The sequence below is a fragment of the Salmo trutta genome, chromosome 5 (assembly GCF_901001165.1).
Source record: "Salmo trutta chromosome 5, fSalTru1.1, whole genome shotgun sequence".
Taxonomy (NCBI): Eukaryota; Metazoa; Chordata; class Actinopteri; order Salmoniformes; family Salmonidae; genus Salmo; species Salmo trutta.
In genome coordinates this window covers 55519860-55532635 of record NC_042961.1, presented here as the reverse complement: position 1 = coordinate 55532635, position 12776 = coordinate 55519860, and the positions used below count along the sequence as shown (strand labels likewise).

General features: G+C 43.0%; 1 long non-coding RNA gene across 2 annotated transcripts; it reads left to right on the top strand.

Moving 5' to 3' along the window:
- Window positions 1-10028: 10028 nt before the first annotated feature.
- Window positions 10029-12646, top strand: LOC115194580 (uncharacterized). Of its 2 annotated transcripts, XR_003878405.1 has the most exons (4): window positions 10029-10151; window positions 10389-10478; window positions 11561-11655; window positions 11760-12646. It is a non-coding gene; the product is annotated as an uncharacterized LOC115194580 (long non-coding RNA). The 2 variants fall into 2 exon arrangements; XR_003878404.1 differs by lacking the exon at window positions 10029-10151 and having other exon boundaries at window positions 10317-10478.
- The last annotated feature ends 130 nt before the right edge of the window (window positions 12647-12776 follow it).

The following is a 12776-nucleotide window of genomic DNA, read 5'->3' as shown; positions in this document are numbered from 1 at the left end:
GCTTTTGGAATAGAGCATTATTGCTTTGAGTGGTTTCATTCACAACCGTTTGTAGGGCATCAATTTGCTCGCCCCGTTTTCTAACTAGCTCTTCCGACTCATCTAGTTTCGCGTGGACTTCATCGTATTTAGTTTTGGCTAAACCGAGTTGTTCTTTTAGAATACGGACTTGGTCAAGAGATTGTTCGCGTTCTTTGTTATAAGTGTTAGACAGGTCTTCCAATTTATCTGTTCTCACACACAGTTCCTCAGCTAGCAGTAGCTTATCTTTTTCGGCTTTCGATGCCAGCTCCCTGGTTCTCTCCACCTGTACCTTGAACTCCCCAGGTTCCTGCTCGTGCCTCTGCTGGGCACTGAGGTACTGGTGCACTGTCCATCTCTGCTGGTGGGCATAGTTGAGGGCTAAACTGGAGAGAACCTTCACAAGGCCTCCGCCTGATGGTCTATTTTGAAGAGCGTCTGTCGCAATGTCTGCATTTTTCTCGCTTATGGCATTGAAATCTAACATTTTCAGCCCCTCGGCATAGTTAGGATTTGCATCGTTGCTGAGGTCCGCGATCAATCTTTCCGTGGGTGAAGGTCCACTGATTAGAGGGGAAATGGGTGGAAACCCATCTGATGGATTGCTCATTATTATGATTGTCAGTTATTTCAATTTACGTAATGTTTGGGGTTTTTAGTTGGAGGCTGCAAACACGATTTAACTCAGTTTGTAAACGTCAATGAATCATCAAGACTGGGTCAGTAATGTGAGTTGGTTATTACTGAACTTGCCAAAACAGGTTTAATTGATTAAATCGATTTTAATGATAAATCTAACCTGTATCGGCTATTTGGGAATTTTAATTTTAATTCACCTGAAAGAGTTGCTATCTCTAAGTTAACGTTGAAAAGTTTAACTATGTCTCATTGGTTAGTACACATTAGTTTGCGTATTATTCCAATAACCAACCTGGGCGGTAGTGTAGCAATTTAATGTATATTAAATTGAACGAGACAATGATATCCAATCAGTTGCGACTGGTTAGATATCGTACAGCATAACCTGAATTATTTAAAAAATAATAATTACTGGTGATTCTTCACCACCGGAGGTCACTGTTAACACAAGCTAAAATCGACAGGGTACCAGTGAAAATAGAATTTTACAATACTGTTAAAAAGTCTACCTAAACACCATTAAGCTGGTAAAACAGCTTTAATCTATTAATCAATTTGAATGATTAGTCAACCCCGTATAGGCTAAAGTTATTAGCTTTAATTAACCTGAAGTAATTGCTATATCTAAGTTAACATTGAAAAGTTTAACTATGTCTCATTGGTTAGAACACATTAGTTTGCGTATTATTCCAATAACCAACCTGGACGGTAGTGTAGCAATTTAATGTATATTAAATTGAACGAGACAATGATATCCAATCAGTTGAGACCGGTTAGATATCGTACAGCATAACCTGAATTATTTAAAAATAATTACTGGTGATTCTTCACCACCGGAGGTCACTGTTAACACAAGCTAAAATTGACAGGGTACCAGTGAAAATAGAATTTTACAAAACTGTTAAAAAGTCTACCTAAACACCATTAAGCTGGTAAAACAGCTTTAATCTATTAATCAATTTGAATGATTAGTCAACCCCGTATAGGCTAAAGGAATTAGCTTTAATTAACCTGAAATAGTTGCTATATCTAAGTTAACGTGGAACAGTTTAACCATGTCTCATTGGTTATGGCACATTCGTGTGTGTATTATTCCCATAACCAACCTGGAGAGGTAGTGTATCAATTTAATGTATGTATAAAATTGAACAAGACAATGATATCTAATCAGTTAAGACTGGTTTGATATCCTACAGCGTAACCTGACTTATTTCACGAAAAATGACTGGCGATTCTTCGCCAGAGGTTACGGATAGCCCAAGCTGAGGTCACACAGGATTCCCGTCTAACGCGGGAATTCACTATGAACAAAGAGGAAAACAAAAATGGCGGCTCCCCTTTGTTAGCTTAGCATCTGGCGCAATGCTTAGCTTTCCTTGCGCGGGGTTTCCCCCTCGCCGCACAAGGGATGTTCCCTCCAACAAGGGAACGGGTTTACTTGGTGACGTCTCACGTTCAACCCTTAACCTCTCCCCGTTACCCAACGCGAGAGGTAGAGAGATAATAACTTCGCTTCGGTCAAACGAATATATCTACTCTAATTTCCGTAATGGCTGGCTCATATGTCCTCTGCTCTAGGAATTACTTATGACCGAGTCAGATCACTCCTGAAAGCGATCGACAGAAATAACACTACGTTAGGCCCAACTAGTATTATTTCTCAGAATGCCTGCATCGGCTGGTACATATGCCCTAGCTCGTAGCATTCAGTAGACCCCCTTCACACTGGCTTTGGTCAGATATACAACAGGGGTCGTTCTCTCCCGACCAGTATCTGGGTTAAATGGAACGACACACACCCACTTCTCTCCCGCACTAGTCCTGCCTATAGCTATTAATGGAATGTATATATATTGCTACACAATTGATATGGAATAACACAACAGTGCGGCCTAGTCCTATCTTTTAATATTCCACTTTTCGTCATAACCACCATTGTGGCTGACGGAAACCATTGTTCCAAAGTCCCTTTATTGCATGTTTAAGGTTCTGAGGCCAGTTCTCCATTGTTAGGACAAAGGAATTTCTCTGTATTATGGGCATGAGGTGTCATAAAACCCCCACATCTTCAGACCCCTAGATCTCTCCTCCTCTGTTGGGGGTTTGGGAGATAATCTGTAGGGTGGTGGTCTCCTGTACCCTGACCTGATCAGGACAGTCATGACACTGCCAATGCAGAGATAATTTAACATAGTCTGTATGATGTGGTTTGTGATCAAGACTGATTGTTATAACCTTGTCATATCTCTGTAGTAAACTACGGGAGGCTACAGGTGTGGAGATCAGTATGAGAGTGGGCGTGCACTCCGGCAGCATTCTCTGTGGCGTAATTGGTCTACAGAAGTGGCAGTACGATGTCTGGTCACATGACGTGACCCTGGCCAATCATATGGAGTCTGGGGGCATGCCAGGGTAAGGAACCAGGATGCTGGTGTGTTTGTTTTATGAACTGTTATAAATGTGTAATAAGCTTTTTAAGACATGTCATACCTGGGTTAAAAACCCATGTGGTATGTGTGTGTTATGATAGCTTTATGCAAGTGTGTGTTCAGGTGGGCACAATGTTACAGATCTTTCAGACAGAAATTTCTTAGGTAGAACAGATATGATTGTTTACCATGCAGAATGTGGCATTGTGTCAGTTCTATTCAGTACAATTCTACCTGCAATGTTTCCCACCCAAGGCGTGTCCACATCACAGAGGATACACTGGGTCACTTAGATGGGGTATACTAAGTGGAGGACACTGACGGGGGGAGCTGGGACTCTCTGCTAAAGGGGAGGAAAACCTACCTGGTGGTCAACCCCCATAAGGAAGATACCACCTCTAAGAAGAAGGAAGAGGTGTGTGCAATGTGCATGTTTTAGAACCTGTTGTTGTGTGTATTGATGTGTTTATGTACAGTACCAGTCAAAAGTTTGGACATACCTACTCATTCCAGGGTTTTTCTTTATTTTTACTGTTTTCTACATTGCAGAATAATAGTGAAAATATCAAAACTATGAAATAACACATGGAATCATGTAGGAACCAAAAAGTGTTAAACAAATTTTAGATTTTAGATTCTTCAAAGTAGCCACCTTTTGCCTTGATGACAGCTTTGCACACTCTTGGCATTCTCTCAACCAGCTTCATGAGGAATGTTTTTCCAACAGCCTTGAAGGAGTTCCCACATATACTGAGCACTTGTTGGCTGTTTTTCCTTCACTCTGCGGTCCAACTCATCCCAAACCATCTCAATTGGGTTGAGGTCAGGTGATTGTGGAGGTCAGGTCATCTGATGCAGCTCCATCACTCTCCTTCTTGGTCAAATAGCGCTTACACAGCCTGCAGGTGTGTTTTGGCCATTGTCCTGTTGAAAAACAAATGATAGTCCCACTAAGCGCAAACCAGATAGGAATGGCGTATCGCTGCAGAATGCTGTGGTAGCCATGCTGGTTAAGTCTGCCTTGAATTCTAAATAAATCACTGACCGTGTCACCAGCAAAGCACCCCCACACCATCACACCTCCTCCTCCATGCTTTGCGGTTGGAAATACACATGCGGAGATCATCTGTTCACCTACTCTGCGTCTCACAAAGACATGGTGGTTCAGACCAAAGGACAGATTTCCACCGGGCTATTGTCCAATGCTCGTGTTTCTTGGCCCGAGCAAGTCTCTTCTTATTGGTGTCCTTTAGTAGTGGTTTCTTTGCAGCAATTCCACCATGAAGGCCTGATTCACGCAGTCTCCTCTGAACAGTTGATGTTGAGATGCGTCTGTTACTTGCACTCTGTGAAGCATTTATTTGGGCTGCAATCTGAGGTGCAGTTAACTCTAATGAACTTATCCTCTGCAGCAGAGTTAACACTGGGTCTTCCTTTCCTGTGGCGGTCCTCATGAGAGCCAGTTTCATCATAGCGCTTCATGGTTTTTGCGACTGCACTTGAAGAAACATTCAAAGTTCTTTACATTTTCTAGATTGACTGACCTTCATGTCTTAATAAAATAATGATAGACTGTTGTTTCTTTTTGCTAATTTGAGCTGTTCTTGCCATAATATGGACTTGGTCTTTTACCAAATAGGGCTGTCTTCTGTTGTGTCACATCACAACTGATTGGCTGAAACGCATTAAGAAGGAAAGAAATTCCACAAATTAACTTTTAACAAAGCACACGTTAATTCCAGGTGACTACCTCATGAAGCTGGTTGAGAGAATGCCAAGAGTGTGCAAAGCTGTCATCAAGGCAAAGGGTGGTGTCACGGCTGTCGAAAGGAGTAGACCAAAGTGCATCGTCCCCTTCTCTGACCTCAGCAACCTTTACGCCACACCCACCCGGCCGCCAATCAAACCGACTGGCGCCATGCATGACATGGTGTTCACAGACACTCACACCACCATGCATGAAGTGGTGTTCACACACACTCACACCGCCATGCATGACGTGGTATTCACCGACACTCACACCGCCATGCATGAAGTGGTATTCACAAACACTCACACCGCCATGCATGAAGTGGTATTCACACACACTCACACCGCCATGCATGACATGGTATTCACACACACTCACACAGCCATGCATGACATGGAATTCACACACACTCACACCGCCATGCATGACATGGTATTCACACACACCGCCATGCCTGACATGGTATTCACACACACTCACACCGCCATGCATGACATGGTATTCACACACACTCACACCGCCATGCCTGACATGGTATTCACACACACTCACACCGCCATGCATGACATGGTATTCACACACACTCACACCGCCATGCCTGACATGGTATTCACACACACTCACACCGCCATGCATGACATGGTATTCACACACACTCACACCGCCATGCATGACATGGTATTCACACACACTCACACCGCCATGCATAACATGGTATTCACACCCTAAGCCTTTCTCCCACCCACTCTTTTTCCATTCACTAACTTGATTACTTAGCCGTCCTCACAAAGGACACAAACGTCTATTTTATCTTAGAAAACAAATCATTGAACAGCTTACTTTCTCTTCTGTCAATCTTTCACTGCTGACAGAGTTAATTGTCAACTCTCCTTCCGTGACCTCCAACTGCTCTTAAATACAAGTAAAACTAAATGCATGCTCTTCAACCGATCACTGCCTGCACCTGTCCGCCCGTCCAGCATCACTACTCTGGACGGCTCTGACTTAGAATGTGTGGATAACTACAAATACCTAGGTGGCTGGTTAGACTGTAAACTCTCCTTCCAGACTCAAATTAAGCATCTCCAATCCAAAATTAAATCTAGAATCGGCTTCCTATTTCGCAACAAAGCATCCTTCACTCATGCTGCAAAACATACCCTCGTAAAACTGACCATCCTACCGATCCTCGACTTCGGCGATGTCATTTATAAAATAGCCTTCAACACTCTACTCAAGAAATTGGATGCAGTCTATCACAGTGCCATCCGTTTTGTCACCAAAGCCCCATATACTATCCACCACTGCAACCTGTACGCTCTCGTTGGCTGGCCATCGCTTCACTCTCGTCGCCAAACCCACTGGCTCCAGGTCATCTACAAGTCTCTGCTAGGTAAAGCCCCGCCTTGTCTCAGCTCACTGGTCACCATAGCAGCACCCACTCGTAGCACACGCTCCAGCAGGTATATCTCACTGGTCACCCCCAAAGTCAATTCATCCTTTGGCTGCCTTTCCTTCCATTTCTCTGCTGCCAATGACTGGAATGAACTGCAAAAATCACTGAAGCTGGAGACTCATATCTTCCTCACTAGCTTTAAGCACCAGCTGTCAGAGCAGCTCACAGATCACTGCACCTGTACATAGCCAATCTGTAAACAGCCCATCCATCTACCTCATCCCCATACTGTATTTATTTATTTATCTTGCTCCTTTGCACCCCAATTTCTCTACTTGCACATTCATCTTCTGCACATCTACCATTCAAGTGTTTAATTGCTATATTGTAATTACTTAGCCACGATGGCCTATTTATTGCCTTAACTCCCTTATCTTACCTCATTTGCACTCACTGTATATAGACCTTTTGTTTTCTTTTTTTCTACTGTATTATTGACTGTATGTTTGTTTATCCCATGTGTAACTCTGTGTTGTTGTATGTGTCGAACTGCTATGCTTTATCTTGTCCAGGTCACAGTTGCAAATGAGAACTTGTTCTCAACTAGCCTACCAGGTTAAATAAAGGTGAAGTAAATAAATAAATAAATAAAATTGTATGTGTATTGAGAATGAACTCTGTGTTTTGTTGACTATGTGGTTTTGCGTGTGTGTGTGTTTCTAGGACAGAACTCCTACTCAGACCGATTCCAACAGGTAAACCAGCTTTTTATTTGTATTTTATTTTCAACCATTTTTTCCCATTGTTGTATTACTGTAGATTTAATGAATGAATCTTTCTTAGTACCAATCAGGTCCTGGACGATGGCATAAGAGAGTCGTTAAATACCACAGACGCTGCAGGGTAAGTGTTTTCCCCTAGCTCTAACACTTTTCTGTTGTGTTCTGTTCTTTTCTCTGCCAACTGACATAACATATTATAAGCCTTGTTATAAGACATTATAAAGGCTCGTACATGCTTATGACATTATACCTATATGTTATTTCTCTCCTCAGACTGTCTCCTCTCGTCTCTTATTCTTTCTTTCACAGGCGGAGAGCCAAGAAGCTGAACTGCCTAACCCTGTTATTCAACCACCTAAAGCTGGAGAAACAGGTGGGAGTTTTTTACTGCTGTGTTTTGTTTGTTGTGTCATAGTTACGGGCATGTTTTGTGACATGTCTGTGTGTTAAGGCTTGTCTTTTGAAGTGTGGTGTTAATGTCAGTGTTGTATGTTCCGATAGGTCTTGTATTAAATAAAGTACACTCCTAAAAGGAAGGGTTTGCAGCTTTTTGAGGGCCATGAATCGAGCCATTGAACCCTTTTAGGTGCTATATAGAACTATTTCCTCTAGCAGTGTAGTGTATTTTATGGCTGACTGATGCATTATGGTTGGTTTGTCTGGTGTAATGGTGGTGTGTGTTGCATCTGGTGTTTTGTCCGATTTAATAATGGGGGTTACAGATGTAGGATCTTAATTTGATCACTCGTTTGTTGCCGAGGATTTTCCTGCACAGCAGGAAATGCAAACTTGTAGTGTATTCAAGTTTTAAAAAAGTTTCTAAAGTTTGTAATTTCCCCTTTAAAATGTATCAACCCCCACAAAAAAATTATAATTATAATCCACATAATAATTTACATTTCCTGTTGCTGCATGATTATTTTCCTTCTGTAGAAAACTGGCTCAAATGAAGATCCTACATCTGTATGTCTGAGTTGTGTGATGTGCTATAGGGTTGTGTGTGTGTTGCAGTTCCGTCTCTCGAAGGTGAAAGGTCTCCACCAGTCAGGTGGCTGCATGGCTCTCATCTTCGTGTCTCTGTTTACCTTCCAAATGCAAGTCTCCCAGAAGTGAGTACCATCACACACACACACACACACACACACACACACACACACACACACACACACACACACACACACACACACACACACACACACACACACACACAGACACACAGACACACAGACACTACTGTTGTGCTTCAAATGAAAGGTCACATGTAAATCTAGCAGAGATCAAAGGAAAGAAAGAGTTCTTGTTTTGCATTTACTGTAACATCCAGAGAAAGAGAGGGAGGGGAAAGGAGGGAGGGGAAAGGAGGGATGAGAAAAGAAGGGAGGAGAAAAGGAGGGAGGGGTAAAGGAGGAAGGGGAAAAGGAGGAAGGGGAAAAGGAGGAAGGGGAAAAGGAGGGAGGAGAAAAGAAGGGAGGAGAAAAGGAGGGAGGGGTTAAGGAGGGAGGAGAACAGGAGGGAGGGGGAAAGGAGGAAGGGGAAAAAGAGGGAGGGGGAAAGGAGGTATATAGGGTCTAAAAGGATTAATGGAGAGAGATGGAGAATAGATGTTGTTGCTCTCTTTCTATCTCTCTCTCAGAAACATTGCTATGGCTGTGTCATATGGAGTTACCTTTCCTGTTGAGGTGCTACTCCTCTCTGTGGTCTACACCGGATACCTCAAGGTAACACTGTATCCACAACCCTAAACCTAGCTTCAAGTCCACATCCTGGTTCAACCCTAACCTTAGCCTCAACCACAACCCTAACCCTTGCTTCATGTCCAAATCCCGGTTCAACCCTAACCCTAAATGTTTCTCTTTAACAATTCCAGTGTGAGTGTTCTAGCAAGGTATTTGATGTGTATATGTGTGTGTGGGTGTGTGCACGTGTGCGTTTCAGAGGTTGAGCTCTAAGGTGTCCAGTGGATGTTGTCGCTATCGCACAGATTGGCCACCAGGGCGGCGCTACAACTACTACTGGTCTGCTTCTGTCTCCTCATCACCCTGCTCATGGCTATACTGAACATTGTAAGTCACACACACACACACACACACACACACACACACACACACACACACACACACACACACACACACACACATACTGGAATTCACAAACAAACAAACACACACACACACACACACACACACACACACTTTAACTCACTATGTTTTTCACTCTACAGTTTTTTTTACCTGGAAACAACCGTACGTCAATCTCCTACTAAATAACCTCCACCTATACACTGTCCCTGTGAGTACCTCCTCAATCCATCAAGCAGTCAACCAATCAATTATAACCTTACCTGAGACATGAACACTTTCGTTAGCCCCCTGAGAAAATACCTAGGCTTTAGCTCAGTAGGCTAACCTAACACACAGTTGTGGCCTGCAGACGACCCAGGTTTGTCATAAGGTGCTTAATATCTAGTCTAATATCAGTCACCGGTGATCACTCTCTTTCTCCCCCATCAGATCTTTTTCAGAACTGATCTGATTGGTCAAAATGTGTGGTTTTCAGTTTTTTCCAATTAGTGGAAAAAAGAATCCGAATTGGGCTGTCTGTGTGAACGCAGCCATCGAGAGAGAGACACACACACACGTTGCTCTACAACGACACCAAGTAAGACTGGATAACAGGTAGTAACATAGTAACACACACCTTTAGCAACAGCTTTCATCAAAGCCACTTCAGTATCACATAACCTCATTACATTAGTCAACGAAGCCTGAGGCGGTGTTATCTCCTTGGCCCTTTGTTTAAGCAGTGTGAATAAATAAAGGTAAAATGATACTATCGTCTGGGTTCCACAATCTGGACTCACAGAGTGACAGACAAAAGGCTTGAAACTCAAATCTGGGTTGAGTCAGACATGTCTTTTGTCTGTCACTCTGTGAGGCCAGATTGTGGAACCCCCTCTCTCTCCCCCCCCCCCCTCTCAGGAAAGTGAGTTTGAATATGTTTTTTAAAAGACTGACATGACAGAGGTGGAGAGAGAACAAGGGAAAGACGGATGATTACATGGTGGCTCAAAGTGTGTGTTTGTATTTCCCCAGGCCTGGAGTCCTAAAGGACCCTGAGATCATGGCTGGAGTTTGGTTGTTCATCTTCTATTTCACCTGTCTGTCTGTCCGTCCGTCCGTCCGTCTGTAATCTTGTGTTGTGATATGACGTGTTTTGTGTGTATATATAATGTGGTTGTGTCAGTGTTATATGATATAGTGTCTGTGTGTTGTGATATGACATTATGACGTGTTTTGTGTGTATATATAATGTGGTTGTGTCAGTGTTATATGATATATTGTGTGTGTGTTGTGTTTACCTCGGTACCCCAGTTTAAGGACTTCTACAACGAGCGCAGCGTGAACCGAGATGGACTGCAGAGGCTGCACTTCCTCAACGAGATCATCTCAGACTTTGATGAGGTACAAATAGGGCACCCTATTCCCTATATAGTGCACTACTTTTGACTAGGGCCACTCAGGATTCCCGAGTGGCGCAGCGGTCTAAAGCACTGCATCTCAGTGCTAGAGGCATCACTACAGACCCTGGTTCGATTCCAGGCTGTATCACCATGTTTGGGAGTCTCATAGGGCAGCGCACATTTGGCCTAGCGTCGTCCTTTGGCCGGGGTAGGCCGTCATTGTAAATAAGAATTTGTTCTTAACTGACTTGCCTAATTAAATAAAGGTTAAATAAAAAGGGTCTAGGTTCAAAAGTAGTGAACTATAGGGAATAGAACTCGGAAGGGAAGAAGGGCCTGGAGATTTTCCTCAACTGGTAACCTGACCATGAACTGACCATTAGTTTGTTACCAAACGTACCCTTTCTCTGCCTCCCCCTCTCTCTCAACCCCTCTGTCTCTAGCAGCTTCTCTCTCAACCCCTCTGTCTCTAGCAGCTTCTCTCTCAACCCCTCTGTCTCTAGCAGCTTCTCTCTCAACCCCTCTGTCTCTAGCAGCTTCTCTCTCAACCCCTCTGTCTCTAGCAGCTTCTCTCTCAACCCCTCTGTCTCTAGCAGCTTCTCTCTCAACCCCTCTGTCTCTAGCAGCTTCTCTCTCAACCCCTCAGTCTCTAGCAGCTTCTCTCTCAACCCCTCTGTCTCTAGCAGCTTCTCTCTCAACCCCTCTGTCTCTAGCAGCTTCTCTCTAAGCCAAAGTTCTGTTCTGTGGAGAAGATTAAGACTATTGGCAGTACCTACATGGCAGTACCTACATGGCAGTACCTACATGGCAGCTGCTGGACTGACCAATCCTGCTATAGGGAAAGAGTGAAAGGTCGTATATAGATAGCTCTGTTCTGCGTCACTGGGTCGAGTTCAAATACTTAAAAAAATACGCCCTTACTTACTATCTTTTCTGAGGTAGTCATTGATGTGTATGTGATTGGATAAGAGAAAGAAAGGTCACTTATCATGTTATTGTTTTCACCAATCAAATCTTGTCAATGAAATGGAAGTGTTCTCTTGTTCTCTGTCTCCCCCTGTTGGGCTGTGGTGTGTCCTACAGCCATGTGCACAGCATGGTAGAGTTTGCCATTGCTCTGAAGAACAACCTGGAGTCCATCAACCAACACTCCTTCAACAGCTTCAAGCTACGAATCGGTGAGTCTGTCTGGCTGGCTGGCCAGTGGGACAAGAAAAATATGGACTGACTCATTTAATCTTTACTCGATTCCTTGTCGTCTCTCCTTGCCTGATTCTCAAAGTGTATTGGAGAAGAAAGTCAGAGGGAAGGGACCTTCTCCTTCAGTACGGTTGAGGATGCACAGAATCAAGGAAAGACTAAAAGAGGCTTTGAGCCTTAACTTGAGAGAGAGAGAGATCCCACTGCAGGTGGTGTGACCAAGAGATGAGTCATCACCGGCAAAGGGGAACTCAACACCGACTGACCAATCAGCTCCTCTGTTCTGACCTCTCCAGCCAGTCATCAACACTCATCTGACCAAACAATTTTGTGTTAGAAATGCCCAGGTTGATTTCTGGTTCCAGTAGGTTCCTTTCTGTTTTCTGAAGACGTTATACCACAATCCAGACTGTCAAAATATATATACTTGGTTGGCGATAATTTGTGATCATTTATTCATTGTGTTTTTAATGACTCTCTACTCATGTACTACTGTATGTATCTATGTGTGATCTGTGTATGGCAGACACCTAACCAAAGACCTTTAGCAACATCCTCTTATTACTAATGACAGATGCACAGAGTGGGTTCAAGGCAAGAAATGACATTGAAAGGGCCTTATTAGGAAATGCCAGAGTATATGGGAACTCTAGATTGATTCCCTAAAAGGGATGTTTGAAATAAGTGGTGCTGCATATAATAAGAATGGTGTTATGTTATTGCAATGGATGAGGAGGTTCTGGCCAGTAGGCTTCTCTGCCAAAGCTATTGAAACATTCACACATAGCTACACCTTTTTGAATCCATCTGCTGCCACTTTAGTGGCCTGAGAATGCAATATAACTTTTGATAATGTAATTATTTGTTTTGTATTTAGTTTGTATTAAAGAGACTAATATGTGTTGTCTATTCTGAACTACTTTATAATAAAAACATCCTTGAGTATAAATAAATGCACATAAAAATGAACTAAGATGTGGAAGATTTTATAATTACTTCTAAGCGACCAAATTCTTTAAATATTGTTAGTGCATTATTACTTTACTAAGATGATAATAATGTGTAGCCTATTAGTTCGTACTCATAACGTGTCATGAAG